This window comes from Drosophila serrata, unplaced genomic scaffold (genome assembly GCF_035046125.1).
Source record: "Drosophila serrata isolate PLE 108 unplaced genomic scaffold, ASM3504612v1 contig_49, whole genome shotgun sequence".
Classification (NCBI taxonomy): Eukaryota; Metazoa; Arthropoda; class Insecta; order Diptera; family Drosophilidae; genus Drosophila; species Drosophila serrata.
This window is the reverse complement of record NW_028256947.1, coordinates 133,720-147,902: the sequence shown is the minus strand read 5'-3', so window position 1 is coordinate 147,902 and position 14,183 is coordinate 133,720. Positions and strand designations below refer to the sequence as shown.

General features: G+C 39.0%; 1 long non-coding RNA gene across 1 annotated transcript; it reads right to left on the bottom strand.

Annotated features, from left to right (window-relative positions):
• Window positions 1-2,237: 2,237 nt before the first annotated feature.
• LOC110180298 (uncharacterized) lies at window positions 2,238-2,779 on the bottom strand. Its single transcript, XR_002319447.2, has 3 exons — window positions 2,568-2,779; window positions 2,438-2,490; window positions 2,238-2,361 (listed from the first exon to the last, which is right to left on the bottom strand). It is a non-coding gene; the product is annotated as an uncharacterized LOC110180298 (long non-coding RNA).
• Between the last annotated feature and the right edge of the window lie 11,404 nt (window positions 2,780-14,183).

Genomic DNA, 14,183 nt, shown 5'->3' with positions numbered 1-14,183 from the left:
AGGAGGATGGCGGCGCACACAAAACGGACACGGATGGAAAATTTCGAACTTCGGAGGCGAATAGAAAAGTGGAATTTCTCACTACCGTGGTGTCAGGAAAACTCGGACGGGGAGTTGACACGAACGAAAAACAATAAATTTTGCAGCGGTGCGACCGAAATTAAATGTTCGGCCCACTGTCTAAGACCGGCAGCGAGAACAAGACGGAATCAAGCATATACTTATCTCAGCGGAAAAATCACCGGGAACTGCTGGTGAAGGGACGGAAGGATATCCTCATCCGGCTCGAAGGACCAATGTTTGTAGGGGGGCGATCCTGCCGCTGAAGATCCTGTCTTGTCAAATGTAGCCCAATGGAAATTCCCACGTCGCAAGCGAAGGTGAAAAGTAAAAGACGGGGGCGTCGTGGGCAAATCAAATGGTCAGCTTTATTGCGCTGCATACATAAGACTAAAATAGCTTAAATGTAAGGGCTGCGCTCCCAACCGATAAGCTACGCTTAACAGTGCGAGAGCGGGCCCGAGAAGTGGAGCGCGAACTAGCCGTCCCTCAGCTCGCTTAGCAGCGAGCGAAGCTCGGGAACTCGGGAGCGGGCGTTCGCGAACATCGAAGAGTGGGCGCGGGGGCGCTTAGACTAGCCCGATAAGCAGTGCGCGAAGAGCCCACTTGCGGGAGTGCAAGAGCGGCCAAAGCTTTGGAGGCTCGGCGGACAGAGGCGGCGCCGCGGCCGCCGCGAAGGGCCTTCTGACGTGAACATGCCTTAAGGGAAGATTGCAACGGTGAGAAGTTCTCCTAACATATAACACTGCAGTGGTCGCGAAGAGCATTCCACTAGCAAGCGAAGAAGAACATCTCCGCAAATCGCCCCAACAGAGCAACCAGCCACGTCGGCGAATAACAAGAGCAAACGCATTTTCAGCCGAATTAAAATATTCGGCCACGCAATAAATTGTGTTTAGTGTTAATCATTTTGTGGCCCTATAAGTTTTCCAGGCCCATTCAGGCATCCTAAACGCGAATTCGAATGTGAGAGTGAAGAAGAGCGGGACCAACATACCCGACTATATCAATCAGTGCCGGCATAAATAAGTAATTTATACACAATCAACGCTGGCGCTGTAGAAATGTTAATTAATGCCGCTCTGGCCCGTCAGAAAGAAAAAGCTCAAAGCTGAATTCGAAGCAAAATTAGGGCAGCTAACGAAAAATTAAAGAATTTGCGCTTATAGGCGCCAGAAATTGAACGCTATGAGAGGGTATTAGTAAAATCAAATGTAAGACACTGCGATATACCGTTACACGCAGTAAAGTCAATCCCGTATTTTACTGGCATACAAGACGAGTACGTGGCATGGAGGCAATCTGCCACCGGCGCCAACGAATTATTCGAACCATATCCGGGCAGTGCCGCGCACTTCCAAGCGGTCACTATTATAAGAAACAAAATTAAGGGACCAGCGCTATTAGTTTCTCACTATACAGTGCTCAACTTTGACGCCATTCTGGCTAGATTAGACTGCTCCTATGCAAGCAAAACATCCTTGCGCCTGATTCGGCAGGGACTTGAGTCGATCTGTCAAGGGGACCTGAGCCTAATGCAATGAGGTTGAACGAAAATTGACCCTCGTTACCAACAATGTAATGACACATGATACTGAAAGTGCCGCAATGCTTAATGCAGAGGCTAGAGCTGACGCTCTATACGTATTTATTTCCGGTTTAAAGAAAATCCTTTGGGGTGTTGTTTTTCCAGCACCTCCCAAAGACCTGCCAGCAGCACTGGCTCTACACTCATCAAAATTTTAACCCGAAATCGCCCTAAAAAGTACACTTTTCGCCCGTAGATTTAGAACTTCGCCCTAAAAATGGATCCAAAGGATCCAAAGTCGCCCTAAATTTAAGAAACATTTGCCCTAAAATCCATCCTGAATCATTAGGGAGCTTTTATACAAGCCATCCAGGAATTTGCATACAGTAGGCGATAGCAAACCTGAATTCGGACTACCCGAGGAATTTTTAAGGAATCATAAAGGAATCCTGTGAGGAGTTTGTCGTGAATTTCGGCACGAATCAGAAGGGAATTTCGAAGGGGATTCTGAACAGAATCATCCAGGAATTTGGAACGGAATCAGGTAGTAATCGTTGGGGAATTCAGAGTAGAATCAGGTAGGACTCCCAGAGGAAAACGTGTAGAAGATCCCCGGAACCCCCCGCCCCATAGTAAATATCTGCCGCAATTTATAATAAATTTTTTTTATTTATTTATTCATTTAAAAAACTTTATAATTTGTTCAATGATCTTCTTGCATTTCCCCTAAAAGTATGTTACGTGTCTTTCCTTCCGGCTTTTGCCTCGTCAATCTATAATTAAAATTCATATGTATATACATATGGATATTAGAATCAAATGAACAATATTTTTCACAAATATACACACAAATTAAGAAGAAAACATATACTGGATATACAATCTCCTTCCGTTCACACCGTCTAGGTTAAAAAAGTGTCCAGGTTCAAAAGCAATTCTGGAAATGAATTTATTAACTGAATACAAAAAAGTCACTTACCCTTTAACAATATTTAATAAATTACATTGCAAAAAACTTGTGAATACTTCAGCTGTCATTAGAGCTGTGAAGAAACCGATTTCACTAGCGAGACTATCGATTCTTTTAATTGCGTTCAATAATATTTTTCATCATCTCAATCTAATTTCGGAACCACTGCTCCGAATTCCGTCAAAAACAAGAATTAATTGTTTTGCCAGTATCCGAACACAGGTAGAATTTTCATTGCCTACTTTGTTTCGGAGTTCTCTAACCGAAACCCATGAGATTTGTTTTTGTTTTTTGAACATGACACCAGGAACCGGACAGGAAAGGAATTTTGGTACTGAAGGGTTAATATTAACATACATACATATATTTATATAAAGATATTTATACTTTGCTATTTACATATAGTAAATATATTAATATATAATCTTAAAATTACAATTTTAATTAATTTTTTTTATGTACATGAATATGTATGAACATGTATGTAATTGTGTGTTCCTCCGTTTTTAAACGGTTTTATTTAGCTCAGCCCGTTTGTTTTATTATTCTTGGGTCAAATTTAGTAATTCAAATTTCACCCTCTTCCTGTCAACCGATTAATCTGAAATTTTGTATACACTTTGGATGTTTGTGACAATACAATTATGTTTATTCATTATCATTATAAATTCAAGATGGCCGCCGCAACAAAATGGCGGATAACTTAGATTTTATCAATCCCATCAGCATGGCTATCAAATGAAAGGTCTCAACAAGTATAATACAATTTACTATGCAAAATTGAAATCTAAGATGGCCGCCGCTACCAAATGGATTATATCAATTGTTTATCAATCCCACCAATATGCGTATCAAATAAAAGGGCTTGACAAGAAGAATACAGTGCACTATACAACCTCAATATTTAAGATAGGCGCAGCCACTAAATGGCGTCTAATAATACGATTTAAATTTAGAAATTGAATCTGTAATTTAGGTATGTGATTAATCCAGCCTGAATCTACCACCCAAGTCAAAATGTTGTATCGTGTTGAGGACTGTGTGGCGTTAGGGTGGCTATATCATATTTAGCGTCGTTAGCGGTACACCGCCCAAGTTAAGGTGAAAGGTTAAAACGCCCCGAGAACTGTATGGCATTAGGTTGGATAAAAATGATATATCGTTAGCGTTTTGCCCTCAAGACTTAGGCGCATCTTGTTGTACATAGCCTTGTATGCAACAGATGTACCTTCCGTCCGAATTGATTTCGCAAGAGACTGAGTACATCTTATACACCTGAAAGCCATACAGTTTCCAGCTAAAAAGGCTTCGAGACCATAAGAAGTTCTACTCAGCACTCTTAGGTAATTATGTATTTGTTTTTAGATTTCGATTTATTTTCCATATTTTCCTTTTTCAGATGCAATAAGTCAAGTTGATGCAACGGAGCCAGCTGCGAAACTGTTGACTAAAAGCACTAAGCAAGAAACACAGAGGTGTCAAACAGTACCAAAAAGTACTATCACAAAAACGGCTGAGCCTGGAACCCCAGAGCACCCGAACGATATGTCTAGAACCCCAGAGTGCCTTCGGCTTTTTCGAGTTCGAAGCAGTCGTTCGAAACCGAGCACAACAAGAATTCACTTTTCAGTGGCAGATCGACCGTGGAAGGATGAGCAGGGGTGCGTTTCTTTGCGCTGTGCTCTCGTTTCTTTGTATATGTGTATATGTGTACAAGCGCTCACACGTTTGTATGCGTGTGCAAATTTCTGTTCGCAGTCTTTTTCATAGGTTTCGGACGGCCACAGCCAGTGGGCCCAAGCGGCGGCTCACTTGCTTATGACGTCACAGCAATACTTAGCGGCTAGCGCTTGCATTGGGGGACACATTATTTAAGTTATTTCACTATAATTACTACTTATTTTAATTTAAGTTTCTTTTTTGACTATATTTCCCAAAAGGCATTTTGTTGATGAATCATCGATGAATTGTTGATGAATGATCGATGAATTGTTCATGAATTTGTTGATGAATCATCGATGAATTGTTGATAAATGATCGATGAATTGTTGATGAATCAACGATGAATTGGTAATGAATTTTCATTGATGACAGCCTATGACATGCCCATGTTAAATTCATCAACAGTTTGTATAGCCTGTCATCGATGAATCATCAAAAGCACCCCCTTGACTGTTGATGAATTACTGATGACAGGTACTGCAGGGTATGTTGCTGTTGTCTATGCAAGTGATTTGCGCGTGTCACTTTTTGTTTTGTTTTGATTTTCTAAGATTCTTTGATTTGTTTTAATTATGCTTACATACATACATATGTCAATATCTATGTATGTATGTACATATGTACGCACTTTTTTGTTGTTGCTTAGCAAATGAAAAAAATTAAATTAAATAAATAAATACTTAAATAAGAATGCATTAACAATTCATCGATGATTCATCAACAATTCATCGATCATTTATCAACAACTCATCGATGATTCATCAACAATTCATCAACAAATTCATGAACAATTCATCGATGATTCATCAACAATTCATCAACAAATTCATGAACAATTCATCGATGATTCATCAACAAAATGCCTTTTGGGAAATATAGTCAAAAAAGAAACTTTAATTAAAATAAGTAGTAATTATAGTGAAATAACTTAAATAATGTGTCCCCCAATGCAAGCGCTAGCCGCTAAGTATTGCTGTGACGTCATAAGCAAGTGAGCCGCCGCTTGGGCCCACTGGCTGTGGCCGTCCGAAACCTATGAAAAAGACTCTGCGAACAGAAATTTGCACACGCATACAAACGTGTGAGCGCTTGTACACATATACACATATACAAAGAAACGAGAGCACAGCGCAAAGAAACGCACCCCTGCTCATCCTTCCACGGTCGATCTGCCACTGAAAAGTGAATTCTTGTTGTGCTCGGTTTCGAACGACTGCTTCGAACTCGAAAAAGCCGAAGGCACCCTGGGGTTCTAGACATATCGTTCGGGTGCTCTGGGGTTCCAGGCTCAGCCGTTTTTGTGATAGTACTTTTTGGTACTGTTTGACACCTCTATGTGTTTCTTGCTTAGTGCTAAAAGACTTCGTTGCGCAAAAAATTTGGAGGCACAACACAAAAAAAGAAAAAGGGATGATGGCGTTTTAGAATGCGGTCCGAGCGTTTTCCAGTACCTGAATACTTAATTTTTCATGTTTATTATTATTATTTTATTATTATTATTATTTTTAATTTATTTTGTATTATTATTATTAGAACTATTTTAATTTAATTATTTTTATTATTTAATGTATAATTTAAATATTATTATGTTACTTTTTAATAGAATATTAAAAAAGTGAATAAATTGAAATATGAAATTATATTTTTATTTTTATTTTTTTATTATGAAATATAATTATGTTTTTTAATTGATTTATTGTTGATGATTCATTGATGAATTGTTGATGAATTGTTGATGAAACATCGATGAATTGATGATGAATTGTTGATGAAACATCGATGAATTGTTGATGTTTCATCGATGTGTCATCAACAAAACATCGATGAATTGATGATGACAAATCGATAAAACATAGATGTTTCATCATCAATTCATCGATGTTTCATCAACAATTCATCATCAATACATCAACAATTCATCAATGAATCATCAACAATCAATCAATTACAAAACATAATTATATTTCATAATAAAAAAATAAAAAAAATATATAATTTCATATTTCAATTTATTCACTTTTTTCATATTCTATTAAAAAGTAACATAATAAAATTTAAATTATACATTAAATAATAAAAATAATTAAATTAAAAAAAGTTCTAATAATAATAATACAAAATAAATTAAAAATAATAATAATAATAAAATAATAATAATAAACATGAAAAATTAAGTATTGAGGTACTGGAAAACGCTCGGACCGCATTCTAAAACGCCATCATCCCTTTTTCTTTTTTTGTGTTGTGCCTCCAAATTTTTTGCGCAACGAAGTCTTTTAGTCAACAGTTTCGCAGCTGGCTCTGTTGCATCAACTTGACTTATTGCATCTGAAAAAGGAAAATATGGAAAATAAATCTAAATCTAAAAACAAATACATAATTACCTAAGAGTGCTGAGTAGAACTTCTTATGGTCTCGAAGCCTTTTCTTACACTTCGCACCATCGCTGTTGTACTCTTAGTACAATAGCTGCATGCAGACACGAAGTGGGAGAAGGGGAAGATGTACGCGAAATAGAAGACAGAATTGATACGAAAGTAAACTTTTTTAAATCTTTAAATAAAAACTCACCTGATATATAATTTCAATTATCGAAAACTGAACAGAATATGTACATATATGTATAATTTTTTTTCAAATTTGGCCTGCGCACACTTCTTACTTAGCTCACTGTTTAACTGCAAGTGAAAACACGAAAAACGGAAAGGAAAAAAAAGGACCGTGCCTCCAACAACAAAACGTACAACGATCCGGAATAACGGATCCTCAAGTCCATTTTTTTCTCTTATTGTTCGTTTCGTTTCACAAAGTCCCGTTTGGCAATCTTGTGTACGAGTGTTCTGCTTCCATTGGAAACAGGGTATGAAGGATATATCCGACTAGGCAAAATGTTACTTAAAATGTTATTGCAACTCAAACTATTTATTCGATATGCAATTATTATTTCATTCTCGTTTTATATTTAAAGAATATTTATTTCTAATAGTATCATTATAATTGTTCATGATAATATATTATACAAATAGAAATGCTAAATTTCTAGGGTGCGAAACAGTTGGTTCGATTTTAATTGTTAACTTATATGCTTTTGGCTCATCTCGATCGTTTGAAGAGTGAGTGAGACAGTGAGAGGGACAATCACCATGGCAACATTAGAGCGTAGGCTCCGTACAAGTCGCAGTCGGCAGAGCGTCGACTTTATAGAAGTCGCAGCCGGCAGAGCGTCGACTCGGTAGAAGTCGCAGTCGGCAGAGCGTCTACTCTATAGAAGTCGCAGTCGGCGCGTTGATGACGGGCTGATGACAATGGCTATTGATGACACGCGGTACTGCAGGGTTCTTAAATACATTAATACATAGCTATGCTCGCTAAGGCTGAGCGCGGAGGTATATGCACATACATACATGTGGTCCGCTCGTGTTGCATTTATACTGACACTTGCACTATTTGTGTGCAGGCCAATGTATAAGTGGGCAGTTCATATTTCGTCCACTTGAGGTTTATGAGTTATGTAAACACTGCAACAAAGTGTTACAGTGTTTACCCGTTAAGTACTCTTGGTACAGTGGGTATTCAATATATGTGCATACTACACCAGCAGGGAAAAAACTCGCTGTGTCGGCCATAATTGTGGTCAACATCACTACTCACCAAAACCGGCTTAGTCTCCTTTTTTTTCACGAGCTGAGTCTAAGCAACCTCAATCACATCCGAACCCTTAGAGAAGAACATACGTTGGGTTCCTTCCTCAGCTACTCCCTTCTACTACTCGCCTTTCTCTTTCTATGCTCTACCGTATGGCTCGGTTATCACCAGTCCAGTCTTAATTTGGTACACCACAGCCATAGCTGTGTTTAATTAATTATATTAAATAATATCTTTGTAACAACCTTAACCTTAACAGGCTTAGGGGACATAAATAATCATTTGATAAATAAACGTTATTAATATAACTAAGCCCCAATCAAATTAATTTATATGCATATTCTGCTGACGTGATGAAGAGAGATAAGTCAACAGTCCCCTTTCTATTGCACACTATTTGTGTTTACGTTAGCATATTCTGCAAACCTTTGTGAGGGTTGTCGTCGTTTGGGTAGTTCAGAGACGGCCAGGATCTGTTTAAGGAATTTTTTTTTTTTCAGGTGTGATTGCTGTAAGAGGTTCCGACCCTCTTTCTCATGGAAAATACTGTGGATTTGTGCCGTTAAGTTAATTCGTTTTTTTTTTTTATCGCATTCGTTACAAGAAGTGTTTGTTGGCTCTGAGAAAGGGAAGAATAGCTCCGATGCAGTCTTGTTCCTGATGTCGGACCCGAAAGTCATCACGGAGAGAAGCTATTATTGCACCCCAAAGTCATTCGCGAGAGCAGTTATTGTTTGACTCGAAAGTGATCCAAGAAAGAGTTCCGAATCGGTGATTCGAGCCGTTGACTTGTGACCCTTAAGTCATCCAGAGGAGTTAAGGAGTTAGATTTGAAACTGCGGAAAATAACCTTACCCAATCGCTGTCGGCTGCTGAGTGCCGAAATACGTCTGTGGTTCGCTTTATATTGGGCCTAGCGCGATATGGTATGACCGCCGCCTGCGCAGAATTTACTGTCTATAGTGTGACCGTCCATTGTTTGGTCCAGTGTGAGAGCGCGGAATCATTGCGCGCGCCTCTATTTGATTAAAAAATTTATATCTTCATCTACCTATACTTTTTTTTCTTCCTATTGTTTATTTTAGTTCTATATTAAATCTTTTTGTGCGCACACCTAATTCCAATGCCTATATAACTAAGGATCCCACAGATTTCATGAGTAATAAAATATATTTCCTCTGTTTACATTCTTTTTTTCTTATTATTTTTATTAATATGTTAACCATCGATTTATCAGCGGCAATCCATCAGTGCTTTTGCGCTTCTTTTTTCATCATGATTACTGATCATACGCGTTCAGCAGAACTATGGTTTTAAATCCATTAGTGGTCAGTCATCAGGTTGTTCAGCTGAACGCAACCAATTACATTTTAATAAATATAAATAAGTATCAACATGCAAATATTTAAATTAATTAATATATATAAATGTTTATCTTTATAGTAAATTGCTATTAAAGGACACACACGCCTGTTTTTACCCCTATTACTCCTCGACCAATATTGTGTCTACAGGATATAGATACAGTCAGTCCAAGGAAGAGCTAACCCAGAGGAAAGTATAATATAACTTATACCATTCTTATTATTTTTCTGTTTAAAAAATTACTGTCTTTATTAACTACCGTGGGCAAAATGTTGGATGAATGTGTTTGTAAAATTAAATATCTGTTTTTTTTTTTGTTACCAAGCGACACTAGACTTGTAGTAGGCCCAAATGGTCTTTCAAAATTTTGTCCACAGATCCTTCTGATATCCCGATCATATCAAAAGATCTTTAACATTGAACCGTCGATCTTTGGTTTTGGTCATCTGTTAAAGTCGATGGTCGCTCCAACTCATCAACAGGTTCCCGACCCTCTTGGAAGTCTGACAAAACAATTATCTACAATATGGTAAAATCACCAAAGGACTTCGACACACAAAAGAAGTTTGTGAATTTCCGTGACATGATTCTTGATTAAGTAAAGCGTCTTCTAGTACTTCCGTATGTAAATCATCAACAAAATAGGAGTGTTTCTGATTCTATCGGTATTGCTGATGGAACCGGTTGGTGCGTACGGGACAAGTGTTGGGGCATGAGCCTTGTTGAAGGTGCGATAGCGAATTTTTGATCGGCAGTTGGTGACCACTACAAAGGAGATTTATGCAGAGGTACACTGCCTCTTTAACGATATCAAATCTATTGATGCGATTGAGCCCTATTTGAGGGTGTCAAACACAATAAACATGTAAATATTTCATTTTCAAAAATTTGTAATTTAACTAAAAATATTATATCTGACTTAATCATTTTTGCTCTTAGCTGTGATACTACTTATATTATTTTTATATATATTTTATCTATATATTGGGTGGGCAAGAAAGTCATGTCGTTTTTTTTTATTCTAATTTTTAATCTAATTTATTTACGACTAATCGAGCACCAGGGTCACACTTTTTAGTATCGTTTTAAAGCTTATTGTCTTAGGTACTATCGACGAAAATTTGGTATTTATTCGATAACATTTGTGGAAGCTATAGCAAATTAAACATGGAGGACCAAAGTGAGCATTTTCGGCATATTTTGCTTTTTTACTTCCGAAAAGGAAAAAAAGCGGTCGAAGCTCGCGAAAAATTGTGCGAAGTGTATGGTAAAGATGCCATGAGTGATCGCCAATGTCAGCGCTGGTTTGCCAAATTCAGGCTTGGAGATTTTGGAGTTAAAGACGCCCCACGTTCTGGTCGACCATCGGCCGTTTTTGACGAACAAATTCAGGCTCTGCTGGATGAAAACCGGCGTTATTCAACGCGGGAGATGTCAGAGAAGCTCAGTGTGTCACATACAACGGGTGAAAACCATTTGAAGAAACTTGGCTACGTAAGCAAGCTCGATGTTTGGGTTCCGCATAACTTAAAGGAAATTCACCTAACTAAGCGTATCAACATCTGCTATTCTCTGCTGCAACGGATTAAAAACGATCCTTTTTTGAAGCGGATCATTACTGGCGACGAAAAGTGGGTTGTTTACAATAATGTCCAACGAAAAAGATCATGGAGCAAGAAAGATGAGACAGCCCAAGCCACATCAAAGGCCGATATCCATCAGAGGAAAGTTATGCTGTCTGTTTGGTGGAATTGGAAGGGTGTAGTGCATTTTGAGCTGCTGGGACGGAATGAAACTATCAATTCAGATGTGTACTGTCGCTAGCTATCCAATTTGGCGGAAAAAATTAGGGAAAAGGAGCCGGCACTAGCTAATCGCAAGGGTATTGTCTTTCACCATGACAACGCTAGGCCCCACACATCTTTGGTCACTCAGCAAAAATTATCGGAGCTGAATTGGGAAGTGCTTCCACATCCACCTTATAGTCCGGACTTAGCATCTTCAGATTACCATTTGTTTCGCTCTCTTCAAAACTCTTTGAATGGTAAAAACTTTGATTCAGATGAGGCTGTCGAAAACCACTTGTCTCGATTCTTTGCTGGAAAAGATCAAAAGTTCTTCGAGCGCGGAATTATGCAGCTGCCCGATAGATGGTCATTAGTGGTCGATTACTATTGTTATTACAAAAAAATCTATATATATAAAAATGCTCTGTTTGTGTCTACATCCTTCATAGACTTGAAAAGTTCTGAACTGTTTAAGCCCAAATTTTTAGACAACATGCGTTGAGGTTCCAGCTCGGTTATTGTCTACTTTTGATGTTGATAGCTTATCTGCGTTTGCGAATATATCAGTTTTTTCCGCGTTTCCCCGTGCCCCTACTGCTACGCCCTCTACAGGCAGTCAGCTGAATCGAAGCATTTCCTGTCAAACATCCCAAAAATATTGAAAGAAGAAATAGGAGATTAAAATTTAATTTTTTTTTGTTCAGTTTCAGTAAGAAACGAAGTCATACCACTCAAGAAGTCGCGTTTGGTCGTCGTACTCGCAATACAGAAGCAAAAAGACGTAAGATTACGAATATGACTGACGAAGAGCGGGCCTCCATCCGAGAGACTGAGCGGCTGAGAGCAATGCAGATGCACAAAGCGGAATCAGCAGAAAGACGAGCAGATAGGCTTAAGAGAAAACGATTGAGTGTTAGGCAGTCGCGTTCTGCAGCAATCGATTTAATTCACTCTCAAAATAATGAACGCAACAGGGCAAGGGTAGCTGAAGCGCGTTTAAAGCTTGCAGAAGATCAAAACCTGCAATACAATCGTCTTGCATTCCGATATAATACAACTGTTGTTTATAGCTCGAATCGCAATGTCGTTATTGGCCGGATGCAGCAGGTGTGCACTGTCAGGCTCTCAATTTCAATTTCAATTTCAAAAACGAACCAAAAGGATTGTGTTGCGCTTTCGGGAAAGTGAAATTGCCTCAACTTGAGGCACCACCAGAGCCTCTGAACTCTCTATTCGCTGGATCTACTGATGAATCGAAGCATTTCCTGTCGAACATTAGGAAATACAACTCTTGCTTCCAAACGACGTCATTTGGTGCGGAAATTATAAGTGCGCAATTCATGCCAACTTTTAAAATCAAAGGACAAATCTATCACAAAGCAGGTTCCCTGCTTCCGTTCCCAGACAGCGAACACAAATTTCTTCAAATGTACTTCATTGGTGATGATGGAGATGAAGTAGATGCACGTTATGGAATCAATACCTCGCTGAAGAGGCACATTATTTCGCAGCTACAGAAGCTTTTTCACGAAAGGAACAATTTGGTGTGTTCGTTCAAAACAGCAATCAATATGATGCCTTCGGATACCCATAAAATTGTCATTCATGCAGACAAAACGCCTGCTGGAGAACATATCAGGAGACATAATGCTCCAACTATAGACGAAGTGGCAATTGTCATAGTCGGGGATCAGTTCTAACCTTGCTACGATGCTTTTCAGTATCCACTCATCTTCTTGGATGGTGCCGATGGATACCATTTCAATGTGAGTATGGTAGATCCAGTCAATGGTGTAGAAACGAATAAAAAGTGCAGCGCGATGAACTTTTACTCATATCGATTAATGGTTCAGAGGACCTATGACAATCATATATTGAAATGTCGTCAGTTGTTTCATCAGTACATTGTCGATATGTATGCAAAAATTGAAACAGAACGTTTGCTGTTCCTCCGATTGAATCAGACTCAGATTCCGAGGAATATATCCATTTGCGGGATGCTGTGATGAATGACCGTAATATAACCAACGTTGGAAAGCTCACGATTTTGCCATCCTCATAGATAGGTAGTCCACCCCACATGGAGCAATATGCTCAAGATGCCATGGCATATGTTCGTTGCTACGCCCTTTCAGACTTAATTTTCACCTGCAATCCAGCTTGGGACGAGATAGTACAGCTGATATTTCCTGGACAATCGTCATCACAGCCCGTATTTTCAGACAACAGCTCAAGTCACTGATGGATTTCATTGTGAAACATGGAGTTTTTGGATCTGTGCGGTGCTGGATGTATTCAGTAGAATGGCAGAAGAGAGGATTGCCGCATGCGCACATACTGATTTGGCTGTATGATAAAATTACTCCAGACGAAATTGACAATGTGATATGTGCTGAGATTCCACGGGGAGAGGTTGATACGGATTTGCATGCAGTTGTCATCAAGAACATGATCCATGGCCCATGTGGTACCCTCAACCCAAGTTCACCATGCATGGTAGACGGGAAGTGTTCCAAGCGATATCCTCGAGCATTTGCGGCCAACACCGTCACATGGGACGATGGATATCCTCTGTATAGGAGACGGTCAACTGAAGATGGCGGGACTTCGGCAACTTTAAAAATGAGAATTGGTGATATTGAGGTAGACAATCGTTGGGTGGTTCCATACTCACCACTATTATCAAAATCATACAAAACGCACATCAACGTAGAATTTTGCAATTCCGTAAAATCGATTAAATATAACTGCAAGTACGTGAATAAATGCAGCGATATGGCAGTTTTTGGTGTTCAGGCAGAAAATGGTGACAGCAATGCAGTACGAGTTGTCGATGAAATCTCTCAATACCAGGCTGGAAGGTACATAAGCAGCAACGAGGCTGCATGGCGAATTTTTTCTTTCCCAATTCATGAACGCTATCCAGCTGTAGTTCACTTGGCAGTCAATTTAAAGAATGGTCAACGTGTCGATTTCACAGAACTAAATGTGCAAGAAAGAGTCCTGAATCCGCCTACGACAACTCTGACTGCCTTCTTCACCTTATGCCAGGAAGATGCTTTTGCCAGAACCTTGATGTATTCAGAAGTGCCCTCTTAACCACAAT